This window comes from Dermacentor silvarum, chromosome 8 (genome assembly GCF_013339745.2).
Source record: "Dermacentor silvarum isolate Dsil-2018 chromosome 8, BIME_Dsil_1.4, whole genome shotgun sequence".
In the NCBI taxonomy this organism is placed as follows: Eukaryota; Metazoa; Arthropoda; class Arachnida; order Ixodida; family Ixodidae; genus Dermacentor; species Dermacentor silvarum.
This window is the reverse complement of record NC_051161.1, coordinates 175,749,652-175,774,430: the sequence shown is the minus strand read 5'-3', so window position 1 is coordinate 175,774,430 and position 24,779 is coordinate 175,749,652.

Genomic DNA, 24,779 nt, shown 5'->3' with positions numbered 1-24,779 from the left:
ATTTGAGATTGAATTATCCGGAGCGAGTGCTATTCTACTCGTTACAGGCAAAGAAGTTCCAGATTTCATCGTTTAGGAGCCAAAGCACGTTCTATTCAACTCGTTACTTGCAATGAGGTGCATTTCTTCGTTAACACTTAACTAGAAAAGACACGCAATTCTTTCTCAAACACCAATTGTAGTTCTGCGAACTCATTACCCGAAAATGGCCAGATTTCACATTGAATATTCCGGAGCGAGTGCTATTCTACACGTTACAGGCAAAGTTCCAGATTTCATCGTTTAGGAGCCAAAGAATGTTCTATTGAACTCGTTACTGGGATTGAGCTGCATTTCTTCGTTAATACTTCACTAGAAAAGATCCACAATTCTTTCTGATAAACCATTTGTAGTTCTGCGAACTCGTTACCCGAAAATCGCCAGATTTCAGATTGAATTACCTGGAGCCAGTGCTATTCTACTCGTTACAGGCAAAGAAGTTCGAGATTTCGTCGTTTAGGAGCCAAAGCACGTTCTATTCAACTCGTTACTGGCAATGAGCTGCATTTCTTCGTTAACACATACCTAGAAAAGATCCACAATTCTTTCTGATAAACCATTTGTAGTTCTGCGAACTCGTTACCCGAAAATCGCCAGATTTCAGATTGAATTACCTGGAGCCAGTGCTATTCTACTCGTTACAGGCAAAGAAGTTCGAGATTTCGTCGTTTAGGAGCCAAAGCACGTTCTATTCAACTCGTTACTGGCAATGAGCTGCATTTCTTCGTTAACACATACCTAGAAAAGATCCACAATTCTTTCTGATAAACCATTTGTAGTTCTGCGAACTCGTTACCCGAAAATCGCCAGATTTCAGATTGAATTACCTGGAGCCAGTGCTATTCTACTCGTTACAGGCAAAGAAGTTCGAGATTTCATCGTTTAGGAGCCAAAGCACGTTCTATTCAACTCGTTACTGGCAATGAGCTGCATTTCTTCGTTAACACATACCTAGAAAAGATCCATAATTCTTTCTGATAAACCATTTGTAGTTCTGCGAACTCGTTACCCGAAAATCGCCAGATTTCAGATTGAATTACCTGGAGCCAGTGCTATTCTACTCGTTACAGGCAAAGAAGTTCGAGATTTCGTCGTTTAGGAGCCAAAGCACGTTCTATTCAACTCGTTACTGGCAATGAGCTGCATTTCTTCGTTAACACATACCTAGAAAAGATCCACAATTCTTTCTGATAAACCATTTGTAGTTCTGCGAACTCGTTACCCGAAAATCGCCAGATTTCAGATTGAATTACCTGGAGCCAGTGCTATTCTACTCGTTACAGGCAAAGAAGTTCGAGATTTCAGTCGTTTAGGAGCCAAAGCACGTTCTATTCAACTCGTTACTGGCAATGAGCTGCATTTCTTCGTTAACACATACCTAGAAAAGATCCACAATTCTTTCTGATAAACCATTTGTAGTTCTGCGAACTCGTTACCCGAAAATAGCCAGATTTCAGATTGAATTACCTGGAGCCAGTGCTATTCTACTCGTTACAGGCAAAGAAGTTCGAGATTTCGTCGTTTAGGAGCCAAAGCACGTTCTATTCAACTCGTTACTGGCAATGAGCTGCATTTCTTCGTTAACACATACCTAGAAAAGATCCACAATTCTTTCTGATAAACCATTTGTAGTTCTGCGAACTCGTTACCCGAAAATCGCCAGATTTCAGATTGAATTACCTGGAGCCAGTGCTATTCTACTCGTTACAGGCAAAGAAGTTCGAGATTTCGTCGTTTAGGAGCCAAAGCACGTTCTATTCAACTCGTTACTGGCAATGAGCTGCATTTCTTCGTTAACACATACCTAGAAAAGATCCACAATTCTTTCTGATAAACCATTTGTAGTTCTGCGAACTCGTTACCCGAAAATAGCCAGATTTCAGATTTATTTACCTGGAGCCTAGTGCTATTCTACTCGTTACAGGCAAAGAAGTTCGAGATTTCGTCGTTTAGGAGCCAAAGCACGTTCTATTCAACTCGTTACTGGCAATGAGCTGCATTTCTTCGTTAACACATACCTAGAAAAGATCCACAATTCTTTCTGATAAACCATTTGTAGTTCTGCGAACTCGTTACCCGAAAATCGCCAGATTTCAGATTGAATTACCTGGACCTAGTGCTATTCTACTCGTTACAGGCAAAGAAGTTCGAGATTTCATCGTTTAGGAGCCAAAGCACGTTCTATTCAACTCGTTACTGGCAATGAGCTGCATTTCTTCGTTAACACATACCTAGAAAAGATCCATAATTCTTTCTGATAAACCATTTGTAGTTCTGCGAACTCGTTACCCGAAAATCGCCAGATTTCAGATTGAATTACCTGGAGCTAGTGCTATTCTACTCGTTACAGGCAAAGAAGTTCGAGATTTCGTCGTTTAGGAGCCAAAGCACGTTCTATTCAACTCGTTACTGGCAATGAGCTGCATTTCTTCGTTAACACATACCTAGAAAAGATCCACAATTCTTTCTGATAAACCATTTGTAGTTCTGCGAACTCGTTACCCGAAAATAGCCAGATTTCAGATTGAATTACCTGGAGCCAGTGCTATTCTACTCGTTACAGGCAAAGAAGTTCGAGATTTCGTCGTTTAGGAGCCAAAGCACGTTCTATTCAACTCGTTACTGGCAATGAGCTGCATTTCTTCGTTAACACATACCTAGAAAAGATCCACAATTCTTTCTGATAAACCATTTGTAGTTCTGCGAACTCGTTACCCGAAAATCGCCAGATTTCAGATTGAATTACCTGGAGCCAGTGCTATTCTACTCGTTACAGGCAAAGAAGTTCGAGATTTCGTCGTTTAGGAGCCAAAGCACGTTCTATTCAACTCGTTACTGGCAATGAGCTGCATTTCTTCGTTAACACATACCTAGAAAAGATCCACAATTCTTTCTGATAAACCATTTGTAGTTCTGCGAACTCGTTACCCGAAAATCGCCAGATTTCAGATTGAATTACCTGGAGCCAGTGCTATTCTACTCGTTACAGGCAAAGAAGTTCGAGATTTCGTCGTTTAGGAGCCAAAGCACGTTCTATTCAACTCGTTACTGGCAATGAGCTGCATTTCTTCGTTAACACATACCTAGAAAAGATCCACAATTCTTTCTGATAAACCATTTGTAGTTCTGCGAACTCGTTACCCGAAAATCGCCAGATTTCAGATTGAATTACCTGGAGCCAGTGCTATTCTACTCGTTACAGGCAAAGAAGTTCGAGATTTCAGTCGTTTAGGAGCCAAAGCACGTTCTATTCAACTCGTTACTGGCAATGAGCTGCATTTCTTCGTTAACACATACCTAGAAAAGATCCACAATTCTTTCTGATAAACCATTTGTAGTTCTGCGAACTCGTTACCCGAAAATCGCCAGATTTCAGATTGAATTACCTGGAGCCAGTGCTATTCTACTCGTTACAGGCAAAGAAGTTCGAGATTTCGTCGTTTAGGAGCCAAAGCACGTTCTATTCAACTCGTTACTGGCAATGAGCTGCATTTCTTCGTTAACACATACCTAGAAAAGATCCACAATTCTTTCTGATAAACCATTTGTAGTTCTGCGAACTCGTTACCCGAAAATAGCCAGATTTCAGATTGAATTACCTGGAGCCAGTGCTATTCTACTCGTTACAGGCAAAGAAGTTCGAGATTTCGTCGTTTAGGAGCCAAAGCACGTTCTATTCAACTCGTTACTGGCAATGAGCTGCATTTCTTCGTTAACACATACCTAGAAAAGATCCACAATTCTTTCTGATAAACCATTTGTAGTTCTGCGAACTCGTTACCCGAAAATCGCCAGATTTCAGATTGAATTACCTGGAGCCAGTGCTATTCTACTCGTTACAGGCAAAGAAGTTCGAGATTTCATCGTTTAGGAGCCAAAGCACGTTCTATTCAACTCGTTACTGGCAATGAGCTGCATTTCTTCGTTAACACATACCTAGAAAAGATCCACAATTCTTTCTGATAAACCATTTGTAGTTCTGCGAACTCGTTACCCGAAAATCGCCAGATTTCAGATTGAATTACCTGGAGCCAGTGCTATTCTACTCGTTACAGGCAAAGAAGTTCGAGATTTCATCGTTTAGGAGCCAAAGCACGTTCTATTCAACTCGTTACTGGCAATGAGCTGCATTTCTTCGTTAACACATACCTAGAAAAGATCCACAATTCTTTCTGATAAACCATTTGTAGTTCTGCGAACTCGTTACCCGAAAATAGCCAGATTTCAGATTGAATTACCTGGAGCCAGTGCTATTCTACTCGTTACAGGCAAAGAAGTTCGAGATTTCGTCGTTTAGGAGCCAAAGCACGTTCTATTCAACTCGTTACTGGCAATGAGCTGCATTTCTTCGTTAACACATACCTAGAAAAGATCCACAATTCTTTCTGATAAACCATTTGTAGTTCTGCGAACTCGTTACCCGAAAATCGCCAGATTTCAGATTGAATTACCTGGAGCCAGTGCTATTCTACTCGTTACAGGCAAAGAAGTTCGAGATTTCGTCGTTTAGGAGCCAAAGCACGTTCTATTCAACTCGTTACTGGCAATGAGCTGCATTTCTTCGTTAACACATACCTAGAAAGATCCACAATTCTTTCTGATAAACCATTTGTAGTTCTGCGAACTCGTTACCCGAAAATAGCCAGATTTCAGATTGAATTACCTGGAGCCAGTGCTATTCTACTCGTTACAGGCAAAGAAGTTCGAGATTTCAGTCGTTTAGGAGCCAAAGCACGTTCTATTCAACTCGTTACTGGCAATGAGCTGCATTTCTTCGTTAACACATACCTAGAAAAGATCCACAATTCTTTCTGATAAACCATTTGTAGTTCTGCGAACTCGTTACCCGAAAATAGCCAGATTTCAGATTGAATTACCTGGAGCCAGTGCTATTCTACTCGTTACAGGCAAAGAAGTTCGAGATTTCGTCGTTTAGGAGCCAAAGCACGTTCTATTCAACTCGTTACTGGCAATGAGCTGCATTTCTTCGTTAACACATACCTAGAAAAGATCCACAATTCTTTCTGATAAACCATTTGTAGTTCTGCGAACTCGTTACCCGAAAATCGCCAGATTTCAGATTGAATTACCTGGAGCCAGTGCTATTCTACTCGTTACAGGCAAAGAAGTTCGAGATTTCGTCGTTTAGGAGCCAAAGCACGTTCTATTCAACTCGTTACTGGCAATGAGCTGCATTTCTTCGTTAACACATACCTAGAAAAGATCCACAATTCTTTCTGATAAACCATTTGTAGTTCTGCGAACTCGTTACCCGAAAATCGCCAGATTTCAGATTGAATTACCTGGAGCCAGTGCTATTCTACTCGTTACAGGCAAAGAAGTTCGAGATTTCGTCGTTTAGGAGCCAAAGCACGTTCTATTCAACTCGTTACTGGCAATGAGCTGCATTTCTTCGTTAACACATACCTAGAAAAGATCCACAATTCTTTCTGATAAACCATTTGTAGTTCTGCGAACTCGTTACCCGAAAATCGCCAGATTTCAGATTGAATTACCTGGAGCCAGTGCTATTCTACTCGTTACAGGCAAAGAAGTTCGAGATTTCGTCGTTTAGGAGCCAAAGCACGTTCTATTCAACTCGTTACTGGCAATGAGCTGCATTTCTTCGTTAACACATACCTAGAAAAGATCCACAATTCTTTCTGATAAACCATTTGTAGTTCTGCGAACTCGTTACCCGAAAATCGCCAGATTTCAGATTGAATTACCTGGAGCCAGTGCTATTCTACTCGTTACAGGCAAAGAAGTTCGAGATTTCGTCGTTTAGGAGCCAAAGCACGTTCTATTCAACTCGTTACTGGCAATGAGCTGCATTTCTTCGTTAACACATACCTAGAAAAGATCCACAATTCTTTCTGATAAACCATTTGTAGTTCTGCGAACTCGTTACCCGAAAATAGCCAGATTTCAGATTGAATTACCTGGAGCCAGTGCTATTCTACTCGTTACAGGCAAAGAAGTTCGAGATTTCGTCGTTTAGGAGCCAAAGCACGTTCTATTCAACTCGTTACTGGCAATGAGCTGCATTTCTTCGTTAACACATACCTAGAAAAGATCCACAATTCTTTCTGATAAACCATTTGTAGTTCTGCGAACTCGTTACCCGAAAATCGCCAGATTTCAGATTGAATTACCTGGAGCCAGTGCTATTCTACTCGTTACAGGCAAAGAAGTTCGAGATTTCATCGTTTAGGAGCCAAAGCACGTTCTATTCAACTCGTTACTGGCAATGAGCTGCATTTCTTCGTTAACACATACCTAGAAAGATCCACAATTCTTTCTGATAAACCATTTGTAGTTTTGCTAACTCGTTACCCGAAAATCGCCAGATTTCAGATTGAATTACCTGGAGCCAGTGCTATTCTACTCGTTACAGGCAAAGAAGTTCGAGATTTCAGTCGTTTAGGAGCCAAAGCACGTTCTATTCAACTCGTTACTGGCAATGAGCTGCATTTCTTCGTTAACACATACCTAGAAAAGATCCACAATTCTTTCTGATAAACCATTTGTAGTTCTGCGAACTCGTTACCCGAAAATCGCCAGATTTCAGATTGAATTACCTGGAGCCAGTGCTATTCTACTCGTTACAGGCAAAGAAGTTCGAGATTTCGTCGTTTAGGAGCCAAAGCACGTTCTATTCAACTCGTTACTGGCAATGAGCTGCATTTCTTCGTTAACACATACCTAGAAAGATCCACAATTCTTTCTGATAAACCATTTGTAGTTCTGCGAACTCGTTACCCGAAAATCGCCAGATTTCAGATTGAATTACCTGGAGCCAGTGCTATTCTACTCGTTACAGGCAAAGAAGTTCGAGATTTCAGTCGTTTAGGAGCCAAAGCACGTTCTATTCAACTCGTTACTGGCAATGAGCTGCATTTCTTCGTTAACACATACCTAGAAAAGATCCACAATTCTTTCTGATAAACCATTTGTAGTTCTGCGAACTCGTTACCCGAAAATCGCCAGATTTCAGATTGAATTACCTGGAGCCAGTGCTATTCTACTCGTTACAGGCAAAGAAGTTCGAGATTTCGTCGTTTAGGAGCCAAAGCACGTTCTATTCAACTCGTTACTGGCAATGAGCTGCATTTCTTCGTTAACACATACCTAGAAAAGATCCACAATTCTTTCTGATAAACCATTTGTAGTTCTGCGAACTCGTTACCCGAAAATCGCCAGATTTCAGATTGAATTACCTGGAGCCAGTGCTATTCTACTCGTTACAGGCAAAGAAGTTCGAGATTTCGTCGTTTAGGAGCCAAAGCACGTTCTATTCAACTCGTTACTGGCAATGAGCTGCATTTCTTCGTTAACACATACCTAGAAAAGATCCACAATTCTTTCTGATAAACCATTTGTAGTTCTGCGAACTCGTTACCCGAAAATCGCCAGATTTCAGATTGAATTACCTGGAGCCAGTGCTATTCTACTCGTTACAGGCAAAGAAGTTCGAGATTTCGTCGTTTAGGAGCCAAAGCACGTTCTATTCAACTCGTTACTGGCAATGAGCTGCATTTCTTCGTTAACACATACCTAGAAAAGATCCACAATTCTTTCTGATAAACCATTTGTAGTTCTGCGAACTCGTTACCCGAAAATCGCCAGATTTCAGATTGAATTACCTGGAGCCAGTGCTATTCTACTCGTTACAGGCAAAGAAGTTCGAGATTTCGTCGTTTAGGAGCCAAAGCACGTTCTATTCAACTCGTTACTGGCAATGAGCTGCATTTCTTCGTTAACACATACCTAGAAAAGATCCACAATTCTTTCTGATAAACCATTTGTAGTTCTGCGAACTCGTTACCCGAAAATCGCCAGATTTCAGATTGAATTACCTGGAGCCAGTGCTATTCTACTCGTTACAGGCAAAGAAGTTCGAGATTTCGTCGTTTAGGAGCCAAAGCACGTTCTATTCAACTCGTTACTGGCAATGAGCTGCATTTCTTCGTTAACACATACCTAGAAAAGATCCACAATTCTTTCTGATAAACCATTTGTAGTTCTGCGAACTCGTTACCCGAAAATCGCCAGATTTCAGATTGAATTACCTGGAGCCAGTGCTATTCTACTCGTTACAGGCAAAGAAGTTCGAGATTTCGTCGTTTAGGAGCCAAAGCACGTTCTATTCAACTCGTTACTGGCAATGAGCTGCATTTCTTCGTTAACACATACCTAGAAAAGATCCACAATTCTTTCTGATAAACCATTTGTAGTTCTGCGAACTCGTTACCCGAAAATCGCCAGATTTCAGATTGAATTACCTGGAGCCAGTGCTATTCTACTCGTTACAGGCAAAGAAGTTCGAGATTTCGTCGTTTAGGAGCCAAAGCACGTTCTATTCAACTCGTTACTGGCAATGAGCTGCATTTCTTCGTTAACACATACCTAGAAAAGATCCACAATTCTTTCTGATAAACCATTTGTAGTTCTGCGAACTCGTTACCCGAAAATCGCCAGATTTCAGATTGAATTACCTGGAGCCAGTGCTATTCTACTCGTTACAGGCAAAGAAGTTCGAGATTTCGTCGTTTAGGAGCCAAAGCACGTTCTATTCAACTCGTTACTGGCAATGAGCTGCATTTCTTCGTTAACACATACCTAGAAAAGATCCACAATTCTTTCTGATAAACCATTTGTAGTTCTGCGAACTCGTTACCCGAAAATCGCCAGATTTCAGATTGAATTACCTGGAGCCAGTGCTATTCTACTCGTTACAGGCAAAGAAGTTCGAGATTTCGTCGTTTAGGAGCCAAAGCACGTTCTATTCAACTCGTTACTGGCAATGAGCTGCATTTCTTCGTTAACACATACCTAGAAAAGATCCACAATTCTTTCTGATAAACCATTTGTAGTTCTGCGAACTCGTTACCCGAAAATCGCCAGATTTCAGATTGAATTACCTGGAGCCAGTGCTATTCTACTCGTTACAGGCAAAGAAGTTCGAGATTTCATCGTTTAGGAGCCAAAGCACGTTCTATTCAACTCGTTACTGGCAATGAGCTGCATTTCTTCGTTAACACATACCTAGAAAAGATCCACAATTCTTTCTGATAAACCATTTGTAGTTCTGCGAACTCGTTACCCGAAAATCGCCAGATTTCAGATTGAATTACCTGGAGCCAGTGCTATTCTACTCGTTACAGGCAAAGAAGTTCGAGATTTCGTCGTTTAGGAGCCAAAGCACGTTCTATTCAACTCGTTACTGGCAATGAGCTGCATTTCTTCGTTAACACATACCTAGAAAGATCCACAATTCTTTCTGATAAACCATTTGTAGTTCTGCGAACTCGTTACCCGAAAATCGCCAGATTTCAGATTGAATTACCTGGAGCCAGTGCTATTCTACTCGTTACAGGCAAAGAAGTTCGAGATTTCGTCGTTTAGGAGCCAAAGCACGTTCTATTCAACTCGTTACTGGCAATGAGCTGCATTTCTTCGTTAACACATACCTAGAAAAGATCCACAATTCTTTCTGATAAACCATTTGTAGTTCTGCGAACTCGTTACCCGAAAATCGCCAGATTTCAGATTGAATTACCTGGAGCCAGTGCTATTCTACTCGTTACAGGCAAAGAAGTTCGAGATTTCGTCGTTTAGGAGCCAAAGCACGTTCTATTCAACTCGTTACTGGCAATGAGCTGCATTTCTTCGTTAACACATACCTAGAAAAGATCCACAATTCTTTCTGATAAACCATTTGTAGTTCTGCGAACTCGTTACCCGAAAATCGCCAGATTTCAGATTGAATTACCTGGAGCCAGTGCTATTCTACTCGTTACAGGCAAAGAAGTTCGAGATTTCGTCGTTTAGGAGCCAAAGCACGTTCTATTCAACTCGTTACTGGCAATGAGCTGCATTTCTTCGTTAACACATACCTAGAAAAGATCCACAATTCTTTCTGATAAACCATTTGTAGTTCTGCGAACTCGTTACCCGAAAATAGCCAGATTTCAGATTGAATTACCTGGAGCCAGTGCTATTCTACTCGTTACAGGCAAAGAAGTTCGAGATTTCGTCGTTTAGGAGCCAAAGCACGTTCTATTCAACTCGTTACTGGCAATGAGCTGCATTTCTTCGTTAACACATACCTAGAAAGATCCACAATTCTTTCTGATAAACCATTTGTAGTTCTGCGAACTCGTTACCCGAAAATCGCCAGATTTCAGATTGAATTACCTGGAGCCAGTGCTATTCTACTCGTTACAGGCAAAGAAGTTCGAGATTTCGTCGTTTAGGAGCCAAAGCACGTTCTATTCAACTCGTTACTGGCAATGAGCTGCATTTCTTCGTTAACACATACCTAGAAAAGATCCACAATTCTTTCTGATAAACCATTTGTAGTTCTGCGAACTCGTTACCCGAAAATAGCCAGATTTCAGATTGAATTACCTGGAGCCAGTGCTATTCTACTCGTTACAGGCAAAGAAGTTCGAGATTTCAGTCGTTTAGGAGCCAAAGCACGTTCTATTCAACTCGTTACTGGCAATGAGCTGCATTTCTTCGTTAACACATACCTAGAAAAGATCCACAATTCTTTCTGATAAACCATTTGTAGTTCTGCGAACTCGTTACCCGAAAATCGCCAGATTTCAGATTGAATTACCTGGAGCCAGTGCTATTCTACTCGTTACAGGCAAAGAAGTTCGAGATTTCGTCGTTTAGGAGCCAAAGCACGTTCTATTCAACTCGTTACTGGCAATGAGCTGCATTTCTTCGTTAACACATACCTAGAAAAGATCCACAATTCTTTCTGATAAACCATTTGTAGTTCTGCGAACTCGTTACCCGAAAATCGCCAGATTTCAGATTGAATTACCTGGAGCCAGTGCTATTCTACTCGTTACAGGCAAAGAAGTTCGAGATTTCGTCGTTTAGGAGCCAAAGCACGTTCTATTCAACTCGTTACTGGCAATGAGCTGCATTTCTTCGTTAACACATACCTAGAAAAGATCCACAATTCTTTCTGATAAACCATTTGTAGTTCTGCGAACTCGTTACCCGAAAATCGCCAGATTTCAGATTGAATTACCTGGAGCCAGTGCTATTCTACTCGTTACAGGCAAAGAAGTTCGAGATTTCATCGTTTAGGAGCCAAAGCACGTTCTATTCAACTCGTTACTGGCAATGAGCTGCATTTCTTCGTTAACACATACCTAGAAAAGATCCACAATTCTTTCTGATAAACCATTTGTAGTTCTGCGAACTCGTTACCCGAAAATCGCCAGATTTCAGATTGAATTACCTGGAGCCAGTGCTATTCTACTCGTTACAGGCAAAGAAGTTCGAGATTTCAGTCGTTTAGGAGCCAAAGCACGTTCTATTCAACTCGTTACTGGCAATGAGCTGCATTTCTTCGTTAACACATACCTAGAAAAGATCCACAATTCTTTCTGATAAACCATTTGTAGTTCTGCGAACTCGTTACCCGAAAATCGCCAGATTTCAGATTGAATTACCTGGAGCCAGTGCTATTCTACTCGTTACAGGCAAAGAAGTTCGAGATTTCGTCGTTTAGGAGCCAAAGCACGTTCTATTCAACTCGTTACTGGCAATGAGCTGCATTTCTTCGTTAACACATACCTAGAAAAGATCCACAATTCTTTCTGATAAACCATTTGTAGTTCTGCGAACTCGTTACCCGAAAATCGCCAGATTTCAGATTGAATTACCTGGAGCCAGTGCTATTCTACTCGTTACAGGCAAAGAAGTTCGAGATTTCGTCGTTTAGGAGCCAAAGCACGTTCTATTCAACTCGTTACTGGCAATGAGCTGCATTTCTTCGTTAACACATACCTAGAAAAGATCCACAATTCTTTCTGATAAACCATTTGTAGTTCTGCGAACTCGTTACCCGAAAATCGCCAGATTTCAGATTGAATTACCTGGAGCCAGTGCTATTCTACTCGTTACAGGCAAAGAAGTTCGAGATTTCGTCGTTTAGGAGCCAAAGCACGTTCTATTCAACTCGTTACTGGCAATGAGCTGCATTTCTTCGTTAACACATACCTAGAAAAGATCCACAATTCTTTCTGATAAACCATTTGTAGTTCTGCGAACTCGTTACCCGAAAATCGCCAGATTTCAGATTGAATTACCTGGAGCCAGTGCTATTCTACTCGTTACAGGCAAAGAAGTTCGAGATTTCGTCGTTTAGGAGCCAAAGCACGTTCTATTCAACTCGTTACTGGCAATGAGCTGCATTTCTTCGTTAACACATACCTAGAAAAGATCCACAATTCTTTCTGATAAACCATTTGTAGTTCTGCGAACTCGTTACCCGAAAATAGCCAGATTTCAGATTGAATTACCTGGAGCCAGTGCTATTCTACTCGTTACAGGCAAAGAAGTTCGAGATTTCGTCGTTTAGGAGCCAAAGCACGTTCTATTCAACTCGTTACTGGCAATGAGCTGCATTTCTTCGTTAACACATACCTAGAAAAGATCCACAATTCTTTCTGATAAACCATTTGTAGTTCTGCGAACTCGTTACCCGAAAATCGCCAGATTTCAGATTGAATTACCTGGAGCCAGTGCTATTCTACTCGTTACAGGCAAAGAAGTTCGAGATTTCGTCGTTTAGGAGCCAAAGCACGTTCTATTCAACTCGTTACTGGCAATGAGCTGCATTTCTTCGTTAACACATACCTAGAAAAGATCCACAATTCTTTCTGATAAACCATTTGTAGTTCTGCGAACTCGTTACCCGAAAATCGCCAGATTTCAGATTGAATTACCTGGAGCCAGTGCTATTCTACTCGTTACAGGCAAAGAAGTTCGAGATTTCGTCGTTTAGGAGCCAAAGCACGTTCTATTCAACTCGTTACTGGCAATGAGCTGCATTTCTTCGTTAACACATACCTAGAAAAGATCCACAATTCTTTCTGATAAACCATTTGTAGTTCTGCGAACTCGTTACCCGAAAATCGCCAGATTTCAGATTGAATTACCTGGAGCCAGTGCTATTCTACTCGTTACAGGCAAAGAAGTTCGAGATTTCGTCGTTTAGGAGCCAAAGCACGTTCTATTCAACTCGTTACTGGCAATGAGCTGCATTTCTTCGTTAACACATACCTAGAAAAGATCCACAATTCTTTCTGATAAACCATTTGTAGTTCTGCGAACTCGTTACCCGAAAATCGCCAGATTTCAGATTGAATTACCTGGAGCCAGTGCTATTCTACTCGTTACAGGCAAAGAAGTTCGAGATTTCGTCGTTTAGGAGCCAAAGCACGTTCTATTCAACTCGTTACTGGCAATGAGCTGCATTTCTTCGTTAACACATACCTAGAAAAGATCCACAATTCTTTCTGATAAACCATTTGTAGTTCTGCGAACTCGTTACCCGAAAATCGCCAGATTTCAGATTGAATTACCTGGAGCCAGTGCTATTCTACTCGTTACAGGCAAAGAAGTTCGAGATTTCGTCGTTTAGGAGCCAAAGCACGTTCTATTCAACTCGTTACTGGCAATGAGCTGCATTTCTTCGTTAACACATACCTAGAAAAGATCCACAATTCTTTCTGATAAACCATTTGTAGTTCTGCGAACTCGTTACCCGAAAATGGCCAGATTTCAGATTGAATTACCTGGAGCCAGTGCTATTCTACTCGTTACAGGCAAAGAAGTTCGAGATTTCGTCGTTTAGGAGCCAAAGCACGTTCTATTCAACTCGTTACTGGCAATGAGCTGCATTTCTTCGTTAACACATACCTAGAAAAGATCCACAATTCTTTCTGATAAACCATTTGTAGTTCTGCGAACTCGTTACCCGAAAATAGCCAGATTTCAGATTGAATTACCTGGAGCTAGTGCTATTCTACTCGTTACAGGCAAAGAAGTTCGAGATTTCATCGTTTAGGAGCCAAAGCACGTTCTATTCAACTCGTTACTGGCAATGAGCTGCATTTCTTCGTTAACACATACCTAGAAAAGATCCACTAATCTTTCTGATAAACCATTTGTAGTTCTGCGAACTCGTTACCCGAAAATAGCCAGATTTCAGATTGAATTACCTGGAGCCAGTGCTATTCTACTCGTTACAGGCAAAGAAGTTCGAGATTTCGTCGTTTAGGAGCCAAAGCACGTTCTATTCAACTCGTTACTGGCAATGAGCTGCATTTCTTCGTTAACACATACCTAGAAAAGATCCACAATTCTTTCTGATAAACCATTTGTAGTTCTGCGAACTCGTTACCCGAAAATCGCCAGATTTCAGATTGAATTACCTGGAGCCAGTGCTATTCTACTCGTTACAGGCAAAGAAGTTCGAGATTTCGTCGTTTAGGAGCCAAAGCACGTTCTATTCAACTCGTTACTGGCAATGAGCTGCATTTCTTCGTTAACACATACCTAGAAAAGATCCACAATTCTTTCTGATAAACCATTTGTAGTTCTGCGAACTCGTTACCCGAAAATCGCCAGATTTCAGATTGAATTACCTGGAGCCAGTGCTATTCTACTCGTTACAGGCAAAGAAGTTCGAGATTTCGTCGTTTAGGAGCCAAAGCACGTTCTATTCAACTCGTTACTGGCAATGAGCTGCATTTCTTCGTTAACACATACCTAGAAAAGATCCACAATTCTTTCTGATAAACCATTTGTAGTTCTGCGAACTCGTTACCCGAAAATCGCCAGATTTCAGATTGAATTACCTGGAGCCAGTGCTATTCTACTCGTTACAGGCAAAGAAGTTCGAGATTTCGTCGTTTAGGAGCCAAAGCACGTTCTATTCAACTCGTTACTGGCAATGAGCTGCATTTCTTCGTTAACACATACCTAGAAAAGATCCACAATTCTTTCTGATAAACCATTTGTAGTTCTGCGAACTCGTTACCCGAAAATCGCCAGATTTCAGATTGAATTACCTGGAGCCAGTGCTATTCTACTCGTTACAGGCAAAGAAGTTCGAGATTTCGTCGTTTAGGAGCCAAAGCACGTTCTATTCAACTCGTTACTGGCAATGAGCTGCATTTCTTCGTTAACACATACCTAGAAAAGATCCACAATTCTTTCTGATAAACCATTTGTAGTTCTGCGAACTCGTTACCCGAAAATCGCCAGATTTCAGATTGAATTACCTGGAGCCAGTGCTATTCTACTCGTTACAGGCAAAGAAGTTCGAGATTTCGTCGTTTAGGAGCCAAAGCACGTTCTATTCAACTCGTTACTGGCAATGAGCTGCATTTCTTCGTTAACACATACCTAGAAAAGATCCACAATTCTTTCTGATAAACCATTTGTAGTTCTGCGAACTCGTTACCCGAAAATCGCCAGATTTCAGATTGAATTACCTGGAGCCAGTGCTATTCTACTCGTTACAGGCAAAGAAGTTCGAGATTTCGTCGTTTAGGAGCCAAAGCACGTTCTATTCAACTCGTTACTGGCAATGAGCTGCATTTCTTCGTTAACACATACCTAGAAAAGATCCACAATTCTTTCTGATAAACCATTTGTAGTTCTGCGAACTCGTTACCCGAAAATCGCCAGATTTCAGATTGAATTACCTGGAGCCAGTGCTATTCTACTCGTTACAGGCAAAGAAGTTCGAGATTTCGTCGTTTAGGAGCCAAAGCACGTTCTATTCAACTCGTTACTGGCAATGAGCTGCATTTCTTCGTTAACACATACCTAGAAAAGATCCACAATTCTTTCTGATAAACCATTTGTAGTTCTGCGAACTCGTTACCCGAAAATCGCCAGATTTCAGATTGAATTACCTGGAGCCAGTGCTATTCTACTCGTTACAGGCAAAGAAGTTCGAGATTTCGTCGTTTAGGAGCCAAAGCACGTTCTATTCAACTCGTTACTGGCAATGAGCTGCATTTCTTCGTTAACACATACCTAGAAAAGATCCACAATTCTTTCTGATAAACCATTTGTAGTTCTGCGAACTCGTTACCCGAAAATAGCCAGATTTCAGATTGAATTACCTGGAGCCAGTGCTATTCTACTCGTTACAGGCAAAGAAGTTCGAGATTTCAGTCGTTTAGGAGCCAAAGCACGTTCTATTCAACTCGTTACTGGCAATGAGCTGCATTTCTTCGTTAACACATACCTAGAAAAGATCCACAATTCTTTCTGATAAACCATTTGTAGTTCTGCGAACTCGTTACCCGAAAATAGCCAGATTTCAGATTGAATTACCTGGAGCCAGTGCTATTCTACTCGTTACAGGCAAAGAAGTTCGAGATTTCGTCGTTTAGGAGCCAAAGCACGTTCTATTCAACTCGTTACTGGCAATGAGCTGCATTTCTTCGTTAACACATACCTAGAAAAGATCCACAATTCTTTCTGATAAACCATTTGTAGTTCTGCGAACTCGTTACCCGAAAATCGCCAGATTTCAGATTGAATTACCTGGAGCCAGTGCTATTCTACTCGTTACAGGCAAAGAAGTTCGAGATTTCGTCGTTTAGGAGCCAAAGCACGTTCTATTCAACTCGTTACTGGCAATGAGCTGCATTTCTTCGTTAACACATACCTAGAAAAGATCCACAATTCTTTCTGATAAACCATTTGTAGTTCTGCGAACTCGTTACCCGAAAATCGCCAGATTTCAGATTGAATTACCTGGAGCCAGTGCTATTCTACTCGTTACAGGCAAAGAAGTTCGAGATTTCAGTCGTTTAGGAGCCAAAGCACGTTCTATTCAACTCGTTACTGGCAATGAGCTGCATTTCTTCGTTAACACATACCTAGAAAAGATCCACAATTCTTTCTGATAAACCATTTGTAGTTCTGCGAACTCGTTACCCGAAAATCGCCAGATTTCAGATTGAATTACCTGGAGCCAGTGCTATTCTACTCGTTACAGGCAAAGAAGTTCGAGATTTCGTCGTTTAGGAGCCAAAGCACGTTCTATTCAACTCGTTACTGGCAATGAGCTGCATTTCTTCGTTAACACATACCTAGAAAAGATCCACAATTCTTTCTGATAAACCATTTGTAGTTCTGCGAACTCGTTACCCGAAAATCGCCAGATTTCAGATTGAATTACCTGGAGCCAGTGCTATTCTACTCGTTACAGGCAAAGAAGTTCGAGATTTCAGTCGTTTAGGAGCCAAAGCACGTTCTATTCAACTCGTTACTGGCAATGAGCTGCATTTCTTCGTTAACACATACCTAGAAAAGATCCACAATTCTTTCTGATAAACCATTTGTAGTTCTGCGAACTCGTTACCCGAAAATCGCCAGATTTCAGATTGAATTACCTGGAGCCAGTGCTATTCTACTCGTTACAGGCAAAGAAGTTCGAGATTTCGTCGTTTAGGAGCCAAAGCACGTTCTATTCAACTCGTTACTGGCAATGAGCTGCATTTCTTCGTTAACACATACCTAGAAAAGATCCACAATTCTTTCTGATAAACCATTTGTAGTTCTGCGAACTCGTTACCCGAAAATCGCCAGATTTCAGATTGAATTACCTGGAGCCAGTGCTATTCTACTCGTTACAGGCAAAGAAGTTCGAGATTTCGTCGTTTAGGAGCCAAAGCACGTTCTATTCAACTCGTTACTGGCAATGAGCTGCATTTCTTCGTTAACACATACCTAGAAAAGATCCACAATTCTTTCTGATAAACCATTTGTAGTTCTGCGAACTCGTTACCCGAAAATCGCCAGATTTCAGATTGAATTACCTGGAGCCAGTGCTATTCTACTCGTTACAGGCAAAGAAGTTCGAGATTTCGTCGTTTAGGAGCCAAAGCACGTTCTATTCAACTCGTTACTGGCAATGAGCTGCATTTCTTCGTTAACACATACCTAGAAAAGATCCACAATTCTTTCTGATAAACCATTTGTAGTTCTGCGAACTCGTTACCCGAAAATCGCCAGATTTCAGATTGAATTACCTGGAGCCAGTGCTATTCTACTCGTTACAGGCAAAGAAGTTCGAGATTTCGTCGTTTAGGAGCCAAAGCACGTTCTATTCAACTCGTTACTGGCAATGAGCTGCATTTCTTCGTTAACACATACCTAGAAAAGATCCACAATTCTTTCTGATAAACCATTTGTAGTTCTGCGAACTCGTTACCCGAAAATCGCCAGATTTCAGATTGAATTACCTGGAGCCAGTGCTATTCTACTCGTTACAGGCAAAGAAGTTCGAGATTTCGTCGTTTAGGAGCCAAAGCACGTTCTATTCAACTCGTTACTGGCAATGAGCTGCATTTCTTCGTTAACACATACCTAGAAAAGATCCACAATTCTTTCTGATAAACCATTTGTAGTTCTGCGAACTCGTTACCCGAAAATCGCCAGATTTCAGATTGAATTACCTGGAGCCAGTGCTATTCTACTCGTTACAGGCAAAGAAGTTCGAGATTTCATCGTTTAGGAGCCAAAGCACGTTCTATTCAACTCGTTACTGGCAATGAGCTGCATTTCTTCGTTAACACATACCTAGAAAAGATCCACAATTCTTTCTGATAAACCATTTGTAGTTCTGCGAACTCGTTACCCGAAAATCGCCAGATTTCAGATTGAATTACCTGGAGCCAGTGCTATTCTACTCGTTACAGGCAAAGAAGTTCGAGATTTCGTCGTTTAGGAGCCAAAGCACGTTCTATTCAACTCGTTACTGGCAATGAGCTGCATTTCTTCGTTAACACATACCTAGAAAAGATCCACAATTCTTTCTGATAAACCATTTGTAGTTCTGCGAACTCGTTACCCGAAAATCGCCAGATTTCAGATTGAATTACCTGGAGCCAGTGCTATTCTACTCGTTACAGGCAAAGAAGTTCGAGATTTCGTCGTTTAGGAGCCAAAGCACGTTCTATTCAACTCGTTACTGGCAATGAGCTGCATTTCTTCGTTAACACATACCTAGAAAAGATCCACAATTCTTTCTGATAAACCATTTGTAGTTCTGCGAACTCGTTACCCGAAAATCGCCAGATTTCAGATTGAATTACCTGGAGCCAGTGCTATTCTACTCGTTACAGGCAAAGAAGTTCGAGATTTCGTCGTTTAGGAGCCAAAGCACGTTCTATTCAACTCGTTACTGGCAATGAGCTGCATTTCTTCGTTAACACATACCTAGAAAAGATCCACAATTCTTTCTGATAAACCATTTGTAGTTCTGCGAACTCGTTACCCGAAAATAGCCAGATTTCAGATTGAATTACCTGGAGCCAGTGCTATTCTACTCGTTACAGGCAAAGAAGTTCGAGATTTCATCGTTTAGGAGCCAAAGCACGTTCTATTCAACTCGTTACTGGCAATGAGCTGCATTTCTTCGTTAACACATACCTAGAAAAGATCCACAATTCTTTCTGATAAACCATTTGTAGTTCTGCGAACTCGTTACCCGAAAATCGCCAGATTTCAGATTGAATTACCTGGAGCCAGTGCTATTCTACTCGTTACAGGCAAAGAAGTTCGAGATTTCATCGTTTAGGAGCCAAAGCACGTTCTATTCAACTCGTTACTGGCAATGAGCTGCATTTCTTCGTTAACACATACCTAGAAAGATCCACAATTCTTTCTGATAAACCATTTGTAGTTCTGCGAACTCGTTACCCGAAAATAGCCAGATTTCAGATTGAATTACCTGGAGCCAGTGCTATTCTACTCGTTACAGGCAAAGAAGTTCGAGATTTCGTCGTTTAGGAGCCAAAGCACGTTCTATTCAACTCGTTACTGGCAATGAGCTGCATTTCTTCGTTAACACATACCTAGAAAAGATCCACAATTCTTTCTGATAAACCATTTGTAGTTCTGCGAACTCGTTACCCGAAAATCGCCAGATTTCAGATTGAATTACCTGGAGCCAGTGCTATTCTACTCGTTACAGGCAAAGAAGTTCGAGATTTCGTCGTTTAGGAGCCAAAGCACGTTCTATTCAACTCGTTACTGGCAATGAGCTGCATTTCTTCGTTAACACATACCTAGAAAAGATCCACAATTCTTTCTGATAAACCATTTGTAGTTCTGCGAACTCGTTACCCGAAAATCGCCAGATTTCAGATTGAATTACCTGGAGCCAGTGCTATTCTACTCGTTACAGGCAAAGAAGTTCGAGATTTCGTCGTTTAGGAGCCAAAGCACGTTCTATTCAACTCGTTACTGGCAATGAGCTGCATTTCTTCGTTAACACATACCTAGAAAAGATCCACAATTCTTTCTGATAAACCATTTGTAGTTCTGCGAACTCGTTACCCGAAAATCGCCAGATTTCAGATTGAATTACCTGGAGCCAGTGCTATTCTACTCGTTACAGGCAAAGAAGTTCGAGATTTCGTCGTTTAGGAGCCAAAGCACGTTCTATTCAACTCGTTACTGGCAATGAGCTGCATTTCTTCGTTAACACATACCTAGAAAAGATCCACAATTCTTTCTGATAAACCATTTGTAGTTCTGCGAACTCGTTACCCGAAAATCGCCAGATTTCAGATTGAATTACCTGGAGCCAGTGCTATTCTACTCGTTACAGGCAAAGAAGTTCGAGATTTCGTCGTTTAGGAGCCAAAGCACGTTCTATTCAACTCGTTACTGGCAATGAGCTGCATTTCTTCGTTAACACATACCTAGAAAAGATCCACAATTCTTTCTGATAAACCATTTGTAGTTCTGCGAACTCGTTACCCGAAAATCGCCAGATTTCAGATTGAATTACCTGGAGCCAGTGCTATTCTACTCGTTACAGGCAAAGAAGTTCGAGATTTCAGTCGTTTAGGAGCCAAAGCACGTTCTATTCAACTCGTTACTGGCAATGAGCTGCATTTCTTCGTTAACACATACCTAGAAAAGATCCACAATTCTTTCTGATAAACCATTTGTAGTTCTGCGAACTCGTTACCCGAAAATCGCCAGATTTCAGATTGAATTACCTGGAGCCAGTGCTATTCTACTCGTTACAGGCAAAGAAGTTCGAGATTTCGTCGTTTAGGAGCCAAAGCACGTTCTATTCAACTCGTTACTGGCAATGAGCTGCATTTCTTCGTTAACACATACCTAGAAAAGATCCACAATTCTTTCTGATAAACCATTTGTAGTTCTGCGAACTCGTTACCCGAAAATCGCCAGATTTCAGATTGAATTACCTGGAGCCAGTGCTATTCTACTCGTTACAGGCAAAGAAGTTCGAGATTTCGTCGTTTAGGAGCCAAAGCACGTTCTATTCAACTCGTTACTGGGAATGAGCTGCATTTCTTCGTTAATACTTCACTAGAAAAGGTCTTAATTCTTTCTGATAAACCATTTGTAGTTCTGCGAACTCGTTACCCGAAAATGGCCAGATTTCAGATTGAATTACCTGGAGGTAGTGCTATTGTACTCGTTACGGGCAAAGAAGTTCGAGATTTAATCGTTTAGGAGCCAAAGCACGTTCTATTCAACTCGTTACTGGGAATGACCTGCATTTCTTCGTTAACACTTAACTAGAAAAGATCCATAATTCTTTTCGATAAACAGCAAGACGAGCGATCCTGGAGGGAAGTTCACCTCCCGGTGTCGGCGGTCATAATATGTTCGAGTAATTTACAAATAGTACTGGTTAAGGAGATGGGACGATAATTGAGCGGACAAGCACGATCACCTGATTTGAAAATGGGTATATTTTAGCAATGCGCCAGTCATAAGGAATACAGCCAGTTGATAGTGACTGGGAAAATAGAGCGGTTAACATAGAACAAATACTATGCGATGTATTCTTTCAAAATTTATTATTGAAGCCTAGATGGTCGGCGCTATAGATGACGATTTAAGATTGCTTACTAGAGATAAAACACCAGACTCACTGATGACTGCCTCGTGCATTGTGATTCCCACTAATCCCTTTAATGTTGGCAATGAGTTAACGTTTTCATGAGATAAAATTGTTCCAAACGTATGATTAAAAAGTTGAGCACAATCTGAATCGGGGATAGGAACTCCATGAGAATTAATAAGACTGATGTCAGCGCGAGTTACAGGATTTACAACACGCCAAAAGCGACGAGTATTATTTTTTAGCATGGATGGTAAATCATGAGAAAAAAAGTTATGGCGAGTAGATTTTAGCAATGCCTTATAAGCCTTTTCGCACGCTTTGTGTTTGTCATGGGCACTCGCGAGACCAGTCAGTTTTGCCTGCCTGTACAGTCTCTTTCTTTTTGTTATTAAGCCACGAAGCTTGTTGGTAAACCAAGGAGAGCTATTTTTGCAGGAAATGGCTAACATAGGAATGAAAGTGTCAATGAAAGAAATGAGGTTAGCTTTAAAGAGGGCCCCAGTTCTGTTCAATGGAGCGTCCATGGAAATCATGCAGAAATTGATCTGAAAATGTTGTTAATTCATTGTTAATTGCGTCGAAATTGGCTTTACCGTAACATCTTATTTTCTTTTGGTAATTATTCTTTTGCCCACGCAAAGTTAATGCATCCAGTTATAACATCATGGTCTGCGATGCCTTCTTCATGAGTTATGTATGAAAATATATCAGGATTGTTAGTTAAAACTAGGTCTAGTATATTGGCAGAAGTTTCAGTGGATTGTGTTGGCTGACTAATAAGTTAGGTTAATGAAAAGTCAAGACAAGTGCTCAGAAAAGAATGTGCGGCCGCATCCGTGGCCGATACGGAGAGTGACGACCAATGGATATTTGGAAAATTGAAATCTCCAAATATGATAATTACCGACCTCGGAAAAGCGCGAACACCTCGCTCAGCACCCGATGATACTCATCGGAAAACGCACCAGACATGTCGTGTAGACGGTAAAAACGCCAATGATCACACTAAATGCAGTACCCTTCAAGGAAATCTAAGTACATTCAAGAAAAGAATCGATAATGATGGGCGCGGCAATGAATTCTTTATCGCGATGAGCACACCGCCCCCTCTCGCTGTTGTCTATCACTTCGAAGAAACTTGAAGGTGGATTCACTCGTAAAGATGCTGTTATCGTGAATGGTGTCGTTAAGCCAGTAAGACTAAAGAAGCTGGAATGAATCGATGAGAGTGCAATACCATTAGCGACAACACTTCTAGCGTTGGTGTATAAAAAGGGAAATTTTTTATCGGTGCGACAATGCAATTTTACGGGCAAGCTGGTAGATGAACCTGAGCCTAAGGGAACGAAGGAGGAACATCATTCATCCCTGCGCCGGGAACAAGAACAGCCTGGCCTTTATTGGTGTTCCACTCGTAAACGTCATTGTTCAAATGCAGTTTGTTGAAACAAGACGTACTTGATCCCCGTCTTTCTTCATAGTTCGCGAGAACTGGAGAACCTTTCGTGTCGCTTTTCGCGAACTGTTCCGAGTAATCTCGCGAGAAGCTCAAATTGGTGTTTTTCAACTTGTAGCCACGGCTCAGAACCAGTCCCGACTTCCTTCTCATTGAAGAATTTGGCTTTGATATGCCGCTTCTTCTCCGACGAAATCGGCCCACACGATGTGCTCTCGAGATTGGCGTCACGGTTGAGACCAAGTTTTTCGGTACAGAAATTATTTACGAGTCGTTCTAACTCTTCCCAAGTTTCAGACTTCGCCGAATTGTATGCCATAAAAGAGGACGTTAGACCGCCTAGAGCGATTTTCCAGGTCGTCAATTTTTCCTTGTACACCTACGAGAATGTTGTCACTGCACGCGATGGACTGAGCAATGAGGCTACAGCAAAATTTCTGCTCTGGATCAAGGACACGCTTTGTCAGTTTTTCTAAATCATTCTTTAACTCTAAGTGAATTCAAAGCACCTTGTTAACAGATTCTTGAAGTACTGAATTGCTAGCTTCAACACGCAAGATAGAGCCAGCCACAAGGTCTAGCTTTCCCTCTTGAGCCTTGGTCATGGGTCCAGGGTTAAGCTCGACATCGCCTCTCAGAACAAGCAGGCACATCAGATACAATACAGATGCGCAAACACTTTTCAAAATATGAGGTGGCCACGACACCGCTAAATGACAGACACCGTCGTCACGATAGGAATACGCATCGTAGTAGCTGACCTGTACGGTGAGCGCAGGATCACAGTGGCGGTGCCGTGGCCCAGGGTGGCGTCGGAATGCGCGCACTTTTGTACTGCCCGCCTCAGCTGACTCGGTCCCACGTTGCCAGACGGAAAAAACTACGGCTCCAGAAGTGGCGGAGAATCCAGAGGGCGCACTGGCCAAAAGCGGCATTGATAGGCCGCAGTCCCTGACAAAATGCGCCCAGCCAGGGGGTCTTGTATCGTTGTGCTATTCACGCATGGGTGTCGTGGGAGCGGCCGCATCGAAGAAACGGACCATGGCCGGCCCAGAAATCAGCAACAGGACCTGTGCAAACATCAGCGGTGAGCGAGGATCAGTGATGGCCGTGGCCCAGGGTGGCGTCGGAATGAGCGCACTTTTGTACTGCCCGCTCAGCTGACCGGTCCCACGTTGCCAGACGGAAAAAACTACGGCATCCAAAGTGGCGGAGCATCGACGAGGCGAACTGGCCAAAAACGGCATTGATAGGCTGCAGTCCGGTTGACGAAAATGCGCCGAGCCAGGGGGAGCTTGTATCGTTGAGCCATTCACGCATGGGTGTCGTCGGGACCGGCGCATCGAAGAAACGGACCATGGTCGGCCCAGGAAAATCAGCAACAGACCTGTACAAAACATCAGCGGTGAGCGTAGGATCACAGTGACGGTGCCGTGGCCCCTTCTTCTAACCTTCTTTGTTTCCGGAACCCATTTTGTAGTTCCCCCAGCACCTCCTCGCTCTCCACCCATGCCTGCAGTCTGTCTTATAATCTGCATCCCACACCTT